Source organism: Acinonyx jubatus, chromosome X, assembly GCF_027475565.1.
Source record: "Acinonyx jubatus isolate Ajub_Pintada_27869175 chromosome X, VMU_Ajub_asm_v1.0, whole genome shotgun sequence".
NCBI classification, from domain to species: Eukaryota; Metazoa; Chordata; class Mammalia; order Carnivora; family Felidae; genus Acinonyx; species Acinonyx jubatus.
In genome coordinates, this window is record NC_069389.1 from 57,475,377 (window position 1) to 57,490,345 (window position 14,969).

The 14,969-nt window shown below is 37.7% G+C and overlaps 1 protein-coding gene across 10 annotated transcripts in view; it reads right to left on the bottom strand.

Annotated features, from left to right (window-relative positions):
• Positions 1-14,969, bottom strand: part of HDAC8 (histone deacetylase 8) — a 221,122-nt gene that overhangs the window by 185,169 nt on the left and 20,984 nt on the right. The window lies entirely within an intron of this gene.

Below are 14,969 nucleotides of genomic sequence, written 5' to 3' on the forward strand. Positions count from 1 at the left end.
ATTAAGTACATCAATGTCAACATTCTCAAAACTGGACTCTAATGCATCAGTTCCTGCCATTCCTGACCTCATACTCTACGCCCAGGGATATGACTGCATACTGCCATTCCTTACTTTTATACCCATGGCAGATATTGCTAATTGATCACATTACTCTTTCCCATTAAGCCCAGAAAGGGCTTCAGAATCTTTCTTAACACAGCCCTTTATGAAGGCCTGACATGGGATTGGCAGTAGCAGGTACAAAGAAGGGGTTGGAGTAAAAAACTAGGAGGTAGAGTCAGTAGGATATGGAGATGATGGAGGCCAGTGTTTCTAGCATTTGTCTGGGTAGATGGTGGTATCTCTGACTGGTGGCCACTATCAATCAAATGGAATTGGCACATGACATAAAACCTATCTGCCATCCCTGTAAGGAGAGCCACACCTAGCTTCTCAGTGGTCCTGGAATCTGACCAAGCCCTTTCACAATTCCATGTACCTACACATGATTCTTTACTCCAGGATGGCACTCTCCTGCTCTGCCTGGCAACTCCTTTTTCCATGTTGGACAACCAGCTCAAAAGTCGCTACCATGAAGCTTTTCCCCATGTGGATTAGTCATTTCTATGTGGTGCCCCCACCAGCTCAGAACTCTATTGTAGAACTGATACATAATATATACATTATACCATATCTATCTTTCACAGATTGGTCTGTCTATCCCACTAAACTGAGAGCTTCCTAAAAGCATGGCATAGATATTCATTTTCTTTGTGTCCCTGACATCTAGTAGTATCCAGGACTTAGCAGAATGACAGTATGCTAAACTGAAAGGAGGATAAAATCATGCAGGTATCACCATCTAGCCAGACCAATGCTTGGTACGTAGTTCTTGACTCCAGCGCCTTCTCTGCACCTCTCACTGCCAATCGTAGGTCAGGCCTTCATTATTTACTCTCCAGATGATTGCCACAATCTCACTGCATTTAGTTTTGGTCCCTCACATTGATCCCCTATGTTAATTCCCTCATTCAACAAATATCTATGAGTGTCTACTAGGTTCTTTTTGTTCTAGGCACTGAGACAAAATCCTCATCCTCGTGGAGTTTGCATTCTAGGACAGAAAAACACAACCATCAGCATGACCCACTTGTATGCTGCTCTGACCATGTCATTTTCCTTAAAACCTTCAGTGGCTCTTCACTGTTTATAGTCCAAATTATCTGAATACGGCACATAAAACCTTCCATGACCCAACCCTTAGACACTCTAATTTCATCTTTGTGTTCTGTACCCTACCAATACTGACATGCATATACCATGTTTTTTTCCCCTGCCTCCCTGCCTTTGCTTTTGTTGTCCCCTTTGCCTGGAATGTTCTTCCCTCTTTTTTGTTTTTAACATTAACGCCTATTTCTTCATGATTTAGCTGAGATAGCACTTAATTTAGAAAGCCTCCCCTCTTCTACCTGAGGTTAAGTGCTTCTTGTCGATGTCCCTATAACAATATCCTGTGCAAACCTCTATTGCTGTGCTTCCACATTGCCTTATCTGTTTTCCTGATGAGGTGGGACTCTTGGAGGGTAGAGACTGTCTTATTCATATTTGTAACTCCAGGAATCTCCTCTAGTATAACACATATAGGCACTCAATAAATATCTGTTGAATTAAGGACTGTTACTTTCACGTGCCATTCTAGTTTATACCCAGACACTCTGCTGCATTCCAGGCTTTTATAATTAACTGCTTACCAGACATCTTTCTACCTCTCAGGTACCCCCAAAACCCCATGAGTGACAATGAACTCATCATCACCCCTGAAACCTACTCTTCCTCTTGTGTTCCTATCATCATTTTTTTCAAATAGCAACCTTAGTGTCAGTTTTGATTATTCTGTCTTCTTCTCCTTGATAATTTTACTTCATAAATCCTCCCTTTTGGCCCCTCCTTCCTGTTGCCGCTGCCACTGCCCTCATTATCACCACCCTGGCTGGCTGTACTAGCCTTCTAGCCAGTCTTTGTGCCTCTAGTCTCACCCCTTGGATGTAATCCTCTACGCTGTGGCCAGAATTATTTTTGTCAACGAAAAATCTGATTGTGTCACTTCCCTGCTTAATGATCTTTTCTGGATCCCTACTGCCTTCAGGATAAAGTCCAAACACTTTAGTACAGTACACAAGGTCCTTAAGGATCTGGCCTCATCTAAGTTTCCAGCCTCATCCCCTGCTACTGGCTCATACAAACTTTCTGCCTCAACCATACTGAACTCTTGTTCACAAATCTTATTCTCTCATGCTTTCCTACCTTCACATGTTCAGCTCTCTTTTCCTTATCCTTTTCCTCTGTATCTGCCTAGGCTTATAATTTTTTGCCCCTGAAGACTCAGTTCAAGCATCCCAACAGCCTCAGTACTTAAATCCTGTTATGAACATAGTACCTCCCCACATCCCTACTGAGCTTAGTGTCTTTGTGTGCTTCCCTAGTACTCTGTGCCCATAACAGCCATTAATCACATTATTCCAGAATGCTAGTTTACTTGTCAATATATCCCAGTTGACCACAAGTTTCTTGAAGTCAGGGAAGTGTCAGTGTGGTTTATCTCTGTATCTACAGCGCCTACCATGTTTGCTTAAAACACAATAAAAACCCAACAACCAAACAAATGTTTAAATAAATGAATGCCTTCTTGACTTTACAAATGCTGATTCCTTTGCCTGGCATATTCTGCCTGGTAAATTCCTGGGTCACTATTATATCCCTAGCACCGAGCAAAATGTCCGACATGCAGTAGGTACTCAACACTAACTGACTGAATGAGACCATGCTGAAATTCCACCTTCCTGACCCCATAACAGCTCTATGTATAGCTGATTTGTCTCCACTCTCAGCTCCTTCTCCTGGAATACTTGTCACATTGCATGATTCATATGACTGCTTCCTTGCTAGAGTGGGAGTTCCTCGAGAAAAGAATTTTGCCCCACTCATCTCTGGATCTCCAGTTCCTAGCACAGTGGCAGGCATATAAGGGATGCTCAGAGACCATTTGTTGAATAAATAAATGAATGAATAAGAAGACAGGACTTAGGGGAGCCTCTAGAAATATCTGAATGGATCTTTTAGACTGAGGAAGTAGACTGTTGTGTGTAGCTGCAGGAAGCAGAATGGCTAGAAGAAAAATGGCATTATCTCAGCTCAACAGAAGAAATAATTTTGTTAACTTTTAGAATGGATTGAAGATCACATGAGATGCTGCTAGGGAAAGTGAGCTCCCTGTGACAAGAGGTGTACCATTAGACATTGGAGAATGCTAGGCTGTGATACTGGAGAGGGAATATCAACAGCAGATAAGAAGGTGTGGGTAGGGTGATGGTTGGAGGTGATGGTGGTTGTCATGCTAGATGACCCTTGGGGTTCCTTCTATATGGATCATCCATTAACCTGTACCCCTAAGAGGTGCCCACAGACTGGGACATGGCTTCTCCACCAACCAGACCTTTCTTAGCCAACCCAGGCACACAGCTGCTCATTATTATCTCCTTAGGGGCCAGACTACCTTACTTCTGTCCTTATCTTTAATAACTACCAATGTATCTGGCACATAGTAGGAGTTCAACAACTGTTTCCTGGATTGTATCTGACTATTCAGATATCAAAGACCCTTCCCCTCTGACTGAATACATATTTTTTGAATGAAGTTAATTTAAATTCTACTATGTGACAGGGTGTGGCTTATATTATTCATTAATTATTTACTGGGTACTATTATATACAAGCAAGGCCACATGCTAAGCACTGTGAAAGAGAAAGCAACATGGACTTTCTCTTCCAGGAGATTATAGTGCAGTAGGAGAGAGAAGCTATGAATACAGTAAGTGCAGTAGAGATATAAAGTGCCTAGCACACGGTGTGCTATATAGTAGATACTCATGGAAGGCTTAATAGTGGCCCCCAAAGATGTCCATGTCTTAATCCTCTGAACCTGTGAACGCTACATTTTATAGCAAAAGAGACTTTGCAGATGTGATTAAAGATCTTGAATTACCTGGGTATACCCACCTTTATTGTGATTACAAATGTCCTTAGAAGAGGGAAGCATAGGGGGATTTGACACAGAAGAGAAGGTCACATAATGGAAGCAGAGTCACAGAGAAAAGCTATGCTGCTGGCTTTGAGGTTGGAGGAAGGGGCCATGAGCAAAGAATATAGCTCCAGTTTACACTGGAAAAGGCAAGGGAACAGATTTTCCCTTAGAGTCTCTAGAAAAAGTATAGCCCTTGTTGACACCTTGATTTTAGCCCCCAGAAGATTCATTTCAGACTTCTGGTCTCCAGAACTATAAGAGAATAAATTCTTAAATTTTAACCTACTAAATTTGTGGTCATGTTATAGCAGCAATAGGAAACTAATATAGCACTTAATAAATATTTGTGAATAAGTGGAGTTAAAAAAAGTTATATAAAAGAGGTAAACATATAAGGATTCCCTTGGGGTGGAAGAGAGCCTAAAAAGCTTTAAAAATGCTCCAAGGAGCCATGGATCACTTTTCCCTTGACTAGCCTGGCTTGGGGATTATTTGTGCGGTTTACTACTTGCCCACCAAGGTGCTAGCAGCTGGTAGTCTCCTGAGCCACTATGGAAATCTACTTGGGGGTCACTTCTAGGGCCCTCACACTGCCTGAAATGCTATGTATGCCATGTAGCCCTAACACCTGAAAGTAGGAACAAGTTTTTCACTGAACTCTGATAGCAATCATAATCTTCTTTAAATTATTAGCTATCAACTATATGTTATTTTATGTTATCTTCTAGTTGCATCAAACATCTGAGTGTTACCTATTCAATTACAGAAGAGCTTAAGGGCAGGGACCATAGTTTACATATATTTTTGGATTTTCCATGATACTAGACATTCCACAGGGACTCAGAAAATACTGCTGACAATCAAGAAGCTGGGTAGGGGGAAAAGTGTTACTTTATGCTTCCTTTTCCAGACCACAACCAGTAAACTGACTCAATTAGATATCAGATATCTATCTATCTTTTTATCCATCCATCCATCCATCCATCCATCCATCCATCCATCCAACATTGATTGTTATCTTACAATGGGCCAGGCATATACTTACTACATTCAGTGGATACAGAAGTAAACACCTAGTTTTTGTTATTGAAGCCTTGGGATGACAAAGACTGTTAAACTAACATTATAACACGATATGCTAGAGGCAAAAACAAATACTATTAAAACAAAGGCAAGGGCAATTAATTCTATGAGAGTCAGGAAGAACTCTAGGAAGGTGAAAATTAAGCAGTGCCTTGAAAGGAAAGTAGTTTTCCAGGAAGAGAAGAGGTGTATAGGGCATTCTAGACAGAGGGAGCACATGGGAAGTCACAGAAAAGTTGTGAAGAATTGGCTAGAGCAGGGAATGACAGGTGATGACACTAGAAAGATATGCTAAAGCCAGCCTTTAAAGTCATTCTAGGGAGTGTCTGGGTTTGTATTTTATATGTGAAGGATAACCAATGGATCTGATTTCTACTTCACGTGAAAAGCATCCCCCAATAGAAAATTTGCACTGCAAAGAGGATGTTTTAACTGTGAAATTACTATATAAAAATCTATATTATTTAAATAAGTAAAACAATAATCAGAATCTTTCTGAAAAGTGTAAGTTTGGAGGGGTCCCTGAGCTAATTCCTACTTCCCTATCCTTCCCTTCTACCAAGTGGAAAAACAAAATGCTGATTATTCAAGGAAAAATTCTTTTCTGGTGACTAAAATACACTACTAGTCTACTATAAGACCCAGAATTTCTTTTAATTGTTTTAGCTTTTTAATTTTTATTATTTTTTTTTATTTTAGTATAGCTATCTACACAATGTCACATAAATTTCAGGTGATTCACAACATAGTGATTCAATACCTCTATACATTATGCTATGTTCACCACAAGTGTAACTGCCATACAACACTGTTACAATTATCACTGACTGTATTCCCTATGCTCTGCCTTTTATTCCTGTGACTTCTTCATTCCATAACTGGAAAAATGTGCCTCCCACCGCACTTCACCCATTTTGTCCATCCCCCTACCCCTCTCCTCTGGCAACCATCAGTTTGTTCTCTGTATTTATAGATCTGATTCTACTTTTTGTTTGTTTTGTTTTTTAGATTTCGCATGAGTGAAATCATATGGTATTTATCTTCCTCAGTCTGATTTATTTCACCCAAAATTGTTGTTGTTGTTGTTGTTATTATTATTATTATTTCTCTTCCTCCTTTTAAAAACAGTTTTAATGAATAAATCACATGCCATACAATTTACCTATTTAAGTAGTACAATTCAATGGCTTTTAGTAATGTTCACAGAGTTGTGTGTATCCATCACCACAATCAATTGTAGAACATTTTTATTCACCTCTAAAAGAAGTCCTGTGCTCATTAGCAGTCACTACATACCTCACTTTTCCTGAGAGCTCCTGGGCCCTGGTAACCACTAATCTATGTTCTGTCTCTACAGATGTACCTACTCTGGACATTTCATACAAATGGAATGTATACTATGTGGTCTTTGTGACGGGCTTCTTTAACTTAGCATGTTTTCAAGGTTCATCCATGTTATAGCCAACCTTAGTATTTTTCTTCCTTTTTATTGTCAAACAATATCCCATTGTATGGATATACCACACTTTGTATTCATCAGTTAATGGACATTTGTTTTTTTCCCCTATCCTTTGGCTATGGTGAATAATGCTGCAATGAGCATTAGCATACAAATTTTTGTGTGGACAAATATTTTCAATTGTCTCAGGTATATACCTAGAAGTTCTAGGTCATATTTTTTAAGTCTATATTTAACTATGTAGAACTGTCAGGGCGTCTGGGTGGCTCAGTTGGTTAAGTGTCCGACTTTGGCTCAGGTCATGATCTCGCGGTTCACCAGTTTGAGCCCCATGTCCGGCTCTGTGCTGACAGCTCAGAACCTGAAGCCTGCTTCGGATTCTGTGTCTCCTTCTCTCTATGCCCCTCCCCCATTCATTCATTTTCTCTCTCTCTCTCAAAAATAAGTAAACATTAAAAAAATTGAACTATGTAGAACTGTCAAACTGTTTTTCCAAAGTGACTGCCATTTTATATTCCCACCAGCAATGTACAAGTGTTCCAATTTCTCCATATCTTCTTGAGTATTTGCTATTGTCCATCTTTTTTTTATGACAGCCATCCTAGTGGGTATGAAGTGGTATCTAACTGTAGATTTGATTTACATTTCCCTAATGACTAATGATGTTGAATATCTTTTAATGTCTTTATTGGCCATTTGTATATCTTCTTTCAAGAAATGTATACTCAAATCCTTTGTATATATTTCATTTGGGTTATTGTTCTTTTTATTGCTAAGTTGTAAAAGTTTTTTTTTTTTACATATATTCTGGATATAAGATCCTTATCAGATATATGATTTGAAAATATTTTCTCACATTCAATGGGCTGTCCTACTTATTTGAAGATATTACTTGCAGCATAATTGTTTTTAATTTTGATGAAGTCCAATTCAGTTTTTCTTTTGTCACTTGTGCTTTTGGCGTTGCATCTTAAGAAACTACTGCCTAGAGGCACCTGGGTGGCTCAGTTGGCTAAGTGTCTGGGTCTTGGTTTGGGCTAAGGTCATGATCTCATGGTGGTGAGACTGAGCCCTGCATCAGGCTCCATGCTGGGCTTGGAGCCTGCTTAAGATTCTCTCTCTCCCTCTCCCTCTCTTTCTGCCCCTGCCCCCCTCAAAAACAAAACAAAACAAAACAAAACTACTGCCTAATCAAAGGTCACAAAGATTTACTCCTAAGTTTTCTTCTAAGAGGTTTATCTCTTACATTTAGGTCTTTGATCTATTTTGAGTTAATTTTTATATATGGTATGAGGTAAAGGTCCAATTCCAATCTTTTGCATGTGGATATCCAGTTCTCCCAGAACCACTCATTGAAAAGACTATTCTTTCTCCATTAAATGGTCTTAGTATCCTTGTCAAATATCAATTGACTATGGATGTATGGGTTTATTTCTGAACTCTCAATTCTATTCAATTGATCTGTATGCCTTTCCTTATGCCAGTAACAGACTGTTTTGATTACTGCAGCTTTGTAGTAAGTTTCAAAATTGGGATGTGCAAGTCCTCTTTGTTCTCCTTTTCCAGGACTGTTTAAGTTATGTTGGGTCCCTTGTAATTCCATATGTATTTTAGGATAATAAAGTTAATTTCTGCAGAAAAAGCCCAGGCCCGGATAATGTCACTGGTGAATTCTACCAAACATATAAGGAATAAGTGATACCAATTATCTATAATGTCTTCTGGAAAACACAAACAGAAGGAACACTTCTCAACTCATCTTATGAGGGCAGTATGACATTATCTTGTATATAGAAAATCCCAAGGATTTTACTAAAAAACTGTTAGAAGCAATAAGAATTTAACAAGATTGTAGGATATAAGATCAAAATATAAAAATCAATTATATTTCTATACCATACCAATGAATAATCCAAAAATGAAATTTAAAAAATTCTGCATATACATGATAGTATCAACAAAACTAAATACCTAGGAATGAAATGAACAAAAGCAGCACGAGATTTGCATACTGAAAACTACAAAACACTGTTGAGAGAAGTCCAAGATCTAAAGAAATGGAAAGAAGTTACGAGTCTTGAAATGCATATTTTCAAGGGACCTGCCTAGTAGAGCAGATGGTAGCCTCAGAACTTGATATATGGTTATTGTTACATGAAAGGATAAAGAAAATAGCTGATACTTTTCCTGATGTGGGAAGATGCCCTTTAGACATTTATTTAGTTCATATATTTTGGGTTTTTAACTATAATTAGCTAGAAGGTCTGAGATGTTATATAGGTATATATATATAGCTAGAAGGTCTGAAATTTTTATAATTCTGTGTATCATTTTTTTATAGAGCTGCAATTGTTGAAACTTCTGTAAATTTTCATAGTTGTTAGTAGTTTAGGACAAGGGCAGTTTTTCTAGCTGTAACTTTGGCATTGAAGAGCACCCCCATCCAAGCCTATAGCCTTTATGATCCAGGGTTGTGCCTACAAAATTACACTCTTACTTTCAAAGAAGGCACTTTTCCCCTTATTTTCAGTACTAACTGATAAAACCTCTTAACCTTCTGGAGAATGTGTTATTGGTGCTTCTATTGTTGTAGCTTCATTAAATGATTCTATTTGTACCCTTATAGATAATTTCTTTTTTAAAAAAATTTCTTTGAGAGAGAGAGAGAGAGAGAGAGGAAGCGAGCATGTGAGCACATGGGAGTGGGGTAGGGACAGAGAAAGAAGGAGAGAGAATCTCAAGCAGGCTCTGCACTTGCTGTCAGCATGGAGCCTGACATGAGGTTCGAACTCACAAACTGTGAGATGATGATATGAGACAAAAAGCAAGAGTCAGATGTTCAAATGACTGAGCCACCCCGGCACCCCTCATTTGTGGATAATTTCTATGTTTAAGAGCCAGAATGGTTACAGGAGATCAGCAGGAGAGAAAATTGCAACTAAGTGGTTAGAAATGAGAGGTATACCAGAGATGGAAAGCAAGATGGCTTTCCCAGAAATTGATAATGGTCAAAATTTTCAGTGTTCTTTCCTTTTTATATCTCTTATCCATCTAACTCTAATGTCTCTTATTCTTTCTAGACAACACTCAAACTGTTTTTATGCTTTGACCTACATGCAAATCTACACAGGTTGTATGGTGCTACAAAAAATAAGGAAAGTAAAATTCTTTGAAATTTATCTTTATGTTGGTATGTAGACTATGTATTATAAATATACATGTTATATATATATATGTATATATATATATATATATATATATATTTCAAATAGTAATACTAAGACAAACCTTATAGCAGACACATCCCTAAAAAGTTATATGATAACACACTTTTTGCAAATCAAATCTTGAATTCACTAAAGAAATTTATTTAAGGAACTCAGTAGATGAATCCTGTCGTAATGAAGGCTCCTTCTATAAAATGAATTCTCTGTTCAACCCCTGTATCTATTCATTTGGTAATGTGCATTTTTTAAAATTTCCTGGTTTTCTTAAATTGGAACATACCTATATTTAATCTTTAAGACAGTGCTGAAATCACTGTTAGAACACGTTAGCTTTCTTTCCCTCTCTGCTGGACATGATGATCTAGGGAAAGAAAAATGAGCTAACAGGTCCTAGCTTGTGCCATTATAGCTTGTGACTGGTTAACATATTATATAATCAGATGTTTCCATGCCTAATGTCCAAACCTTGTCATGATGTCTTCTGTGGGCTCCCTTTCCTGACACCCTGTTTACTACTCCTGCAGCCAGTTCATGTTGCTGTCTTTTGTGAGAATGGACTCAATAACTTTTACAGATCAAGAGTTTCTGTGTTTATTTATAATGCCATTGTTTTCTTTATCAAAGAGGGAGAATGAAAAACCAAAAATCCTTCTGTAATTTGATTTCATAGGTATGTCCAGTAAGTCCTCTTAGAGGCTTACATGTTCCAATGATAGAAACTGGGATAAGAATCAGGAGACTAGGTTCTCTCTGCCTTAGTTTTTGACTTATTAAAAAGTTCCTACCTTACACATCTCCTTCAAAGGAATATTATCATAAAGAGTTCAAATAAAAGCATTTATAAAAAATTCAAAGTACTCACTATCCCCATTATCCAATTCATAACTTTTCTCACATTAAGACTCCAATTCTAATTTAACATAGCTAAAAAAATCAGCTTTTGCACACCTGCCTCTCTCCACATAAAACATGCACACAAAATACATGTACCTGACTGTGGGAAACCAGAAATTAGTTCCACATAATGGACTTTCTTTTAACTACCTATTCTACATTTATAGTCCACTTTAAGGGCTCTATGCCTAGTGCCGGCAGTTCTAAGAACAGTGAGATCAGTTTGTCTACAGTTGTTCCAACCTTTTTTGGCTCTGGTACACCTACACTTGCTTCCAAAAATATACCCCACAGTCTGGTGCTCAATGGAATGAAGAACGTCCCTGTGCTAATAGAATATAAAACAAAGAAGGCAATGGATATAGTTTTACATTTTAGGGTACTCATAACAACACAGGCAAACCAGTGGAAATGATACAATTGGCCCTTCGCTGAGAGAAAGCCGTCTGGGATTGTTTTTTTTTCAAGGTGCGAAAGATTTACACTTATCAGTCTGAACCCCCCCAGCTTGGCCTCCCTTGTGACTGAGGATATGCTTTTGAAGAGATGGCTGGCCAAGGTAAATGGTGCAGCCAATAGCACTGGAATCAGCAAAAAGCAACTGACAAAAATCAAGGTCTTGTCCTTATTAACATTGTATTCTAACTGCCTGAGCTAACTAGCTACTGATACTGCCTGCAAAGAAACCAACTTTCATCAGAAACAAAAATGCACTCGAGTACTAATACAGATAAATTGTTTGTCTCCATGACCTGCATCCAACATTGAGCCTATCCCAAAGTTGCCATCTGATAAGATGGAAAAACCCCTTATTTACCTGAACAGTTTTAAAAATTCCATAATTTATAATACCATTACCTTCAATGATCAATTCTATTTCATGTGAGTGGCTTGCATTCCAACTGTTTACACTACATTTCTTTTTTCTTTTCTTTTTAAATGTTTATTTATTTTGAGAGAGAAAGAGTGCAAGTGAGCGGGGAAGGGACAGAGAGAGGGGAAAGACAGAATCCCAAGCAGGCTCCACACTGTCAGCACAGAGCCTGATGTGGGGCTTGAACCCAGGAATGAGATCATGACCTGAGCCAAAATCAAGCGTCGGACGTTCAACCGACTGAGCCACTCAGGCGACCCTACACTACGTTTCTTATAATTAGCATACATTTCTGAGAAATTTTTAGCAAATATTGATGTTGTTTATATGAAATAGGTTTTAAAGGGCAAGCAGAAGTCTCTGAAGTTAATTAAGGTACCTTTTTTTATGGATGTATATCTTTCTTAAAGGAAGTTCACAGATAGGGATTCCTGGTCAAGACATTAATAAGAGCTTAACAACCTTCAAGATACTTCCTAAGGGAAACTGTAATAATCTCTTGAGAGGTTTTGTTAGTTGTCTGGCATAAAGCCCATAATTACCTCTTGACTCAATCTACCTTGTATGATTTATTATTACAGTTATATTAAAGTACATCAGGCAAGATCAGTGATTTTCACCCCTCTCAATTTAAATCTTACCTTGATTTGCCCCCAGTCTCCAGAAGAGTTTAAAGAGCCAGTTTTACTGAATTCCAAAGACAGTTCATAAAATGCATGGAAAATAAAGATTCTCAGAAGAAAAATCCGCCAAATTCTAGCAAAGACCAGCTAGGAAGTGTATGTAGCTTACTAGCATTCCAACTAAATTAAGTGGTATCATTGTGTAAGAATCTGTGTGGGTAGTTGGATTAAATATTTGAAAATATGCTTAAAAAAAGGAAAGCTAAGTTTATTTTGGTGATAATACAGTTTATATTAAAGACAGGTTGGGGTAGAAGATTAAATTAAAGTAAAGCTATAGAACAATATGTGACCCTATCCAACATTCCTTCCTCTTTCCTCCACAGAACTCTTGGTTCGTATATTTAAGCAGTAAAACTAAAAATGAAATCTCTCACTATAGTACAAACATTAAAAAAAAGTAAGAGCAATTAGTCCTAGATACATACTGTGAATTTGCGCTTTCAATTTCCATTTAAGTTTCCTGAGAAAAGATGATGCCGGAATGGATTTAGGACTATGGACAATAAATAAAAAGGTTTGCTCTAAGTGCACACTGTATTAGAAAAAATCACCAGTGCTACAGACAACTTGTCCTCCTAGCAAGGACCAGCTTCAGGAACCGTTCAGATTACAAAAATAGGTGCTGGGAATAAACATGGATTGTATTTCTTAGGCTCACTTGATGAGTCCATTAAATAGACTGGAAAACACCTTAAAATACATAAAATACCTTCTTCTCAAAACGTCAAGGTTATCAAAATAAGGAAAATCTGAGAAAATGTCACAGCCTGGAGGAACATAAGGAGACAGCTTAAATGTAATGGTATACTAGATGGGATTCTAGGGCAGAAGGACATTAGACAAAAAAAAATAGGAAATCTGAGTAAACTATGAACTGCAGTTAATAATGCATCAATATGGATTAATTAATTATAACAAATATATCATATTCATGTAAGATGTTAATAATAGGGGAAATTGGGTGTGGGATACATGGCAACACTATATACCATTGCTCAATTTTTCTGTAAATCTAAAACTATTCTAAAAATTAAATTTATTAAACATGGATTATATTTCTTAGGCTATTTGAAATGACTCCACCAATGAAAAATACTTAATACTGAGGGCGCAGCTCATCAATGGCCTGAATCAACGGCACTCAGGGCCATCAGCTATGAGCTGACAGCAGGACAAGATCTCCACACCTCCACAGTAATCCAGCTCAGAAAGCTGCAAATCCAGGCACCCAAAACCCTTTCAGAGTATTTCAATAGGAACAATGGAAAATCAAGACAATTAGCAAAACCTGTTTAACTTTCTTCATCCCAGACAACCCTATAGCTCTCAAACACACTGTGGACAGCACGTTTCAAAAGCAGTGAAATCTCCATTTGCAGAATTCCAGCTAACAATTCTGGAGGGTCAGGGCCAGCCCAGGCAACCAGCATCCTTCATCAGCTGCCAGCCTCTCTTGAAAGAGGGAGGAGCTGGTATCAGAGCAGAGGCAGCCAGGGTCATTAGTGGCTCTTAGCTCAGGCACTACAATGTGCACTGTTACCTAACACTATTGTTTACACAAATAAAGCACATAAATGCCAAGTCGGACTCTTGCCCTTCTCTTGTCTAAGGATTCTTTAAGCACCAAGAATCATGGATGCTATATTTATCAGCCAGGTTATGAACTCTGAAGGATAGTTTCCTAATGGAAATACTGACCACAGTTAATTAGTCAAACACAAATTTCAAGGTGAAAATCTCTTGACTCTAAATATTCATTCTTTCATTCAAATTATAAATATTTATTGAAGAATGATTATGAGACAGATGCTGAGATGATGAAAAAATTAGCTCCGCAGAACACTTAGAACTGATGAAACAGTTTAGATGAACATCAGATCAATAAATAGAAACAATGGATGACGTTAAAGAGAATCTCATCAAGCAGAAAACATCCTTGATTTAGCCTTGCATGCCCTCTAGTGGTCCCTTGGCTAAAATGCAAAGCTTATATAAGCCCACAGTTTTTGGTCATGTTGAATATGCTGGAACTCTGACGTACTGACTGCTTATTCGACTTTATGAACACTTAAACTTCTGACTGCGGTGTAGAATCTCCTCCCTCCCTCCCTCCCTTTCTTTCTAACTCTATCATTGTCCTGGTTCTGATAATTTCATAAAATCTGTTAAGATATTATCATTGATTCATTCAACAAGTATTTATTGAGAGCCTACGTTGAGAAGGAATTAACTCATCTTTCCAACTTAATAATTTTTAATTTTCCAAACATTTTGACACTCAATAAGTCAACTGGTAGTATGAAGGACACACCTCCAAACAGCTGGGAATTAATGTTTCTCAGTCATCTCCTGCCCATCCATTCCAATTTTCACACTTGATTATTCACCCAACAAAATTTTTTTGAGGGTTTACTATGTGCCAAGTAGAGTTGTAGGCAGTGAGCTATAGTAATGAACAAAAGAGATAAAAATCCCTACCTCCTACAAAGTTTATTTCATATAAATATAAAATTAATAATAAAAATAAAGTTATATTCTGGTGGGAAAAGACAGACATAAATAATAAGTAAATTAAATAATTTTTTGATGATTAATAGTATGGACAACAATCACACAGTGTAAGGGCAATGGGAAGCTTTTTTGCAATGCAAATCTTAAAACATGGCCAGGGAGTCTTATTGAG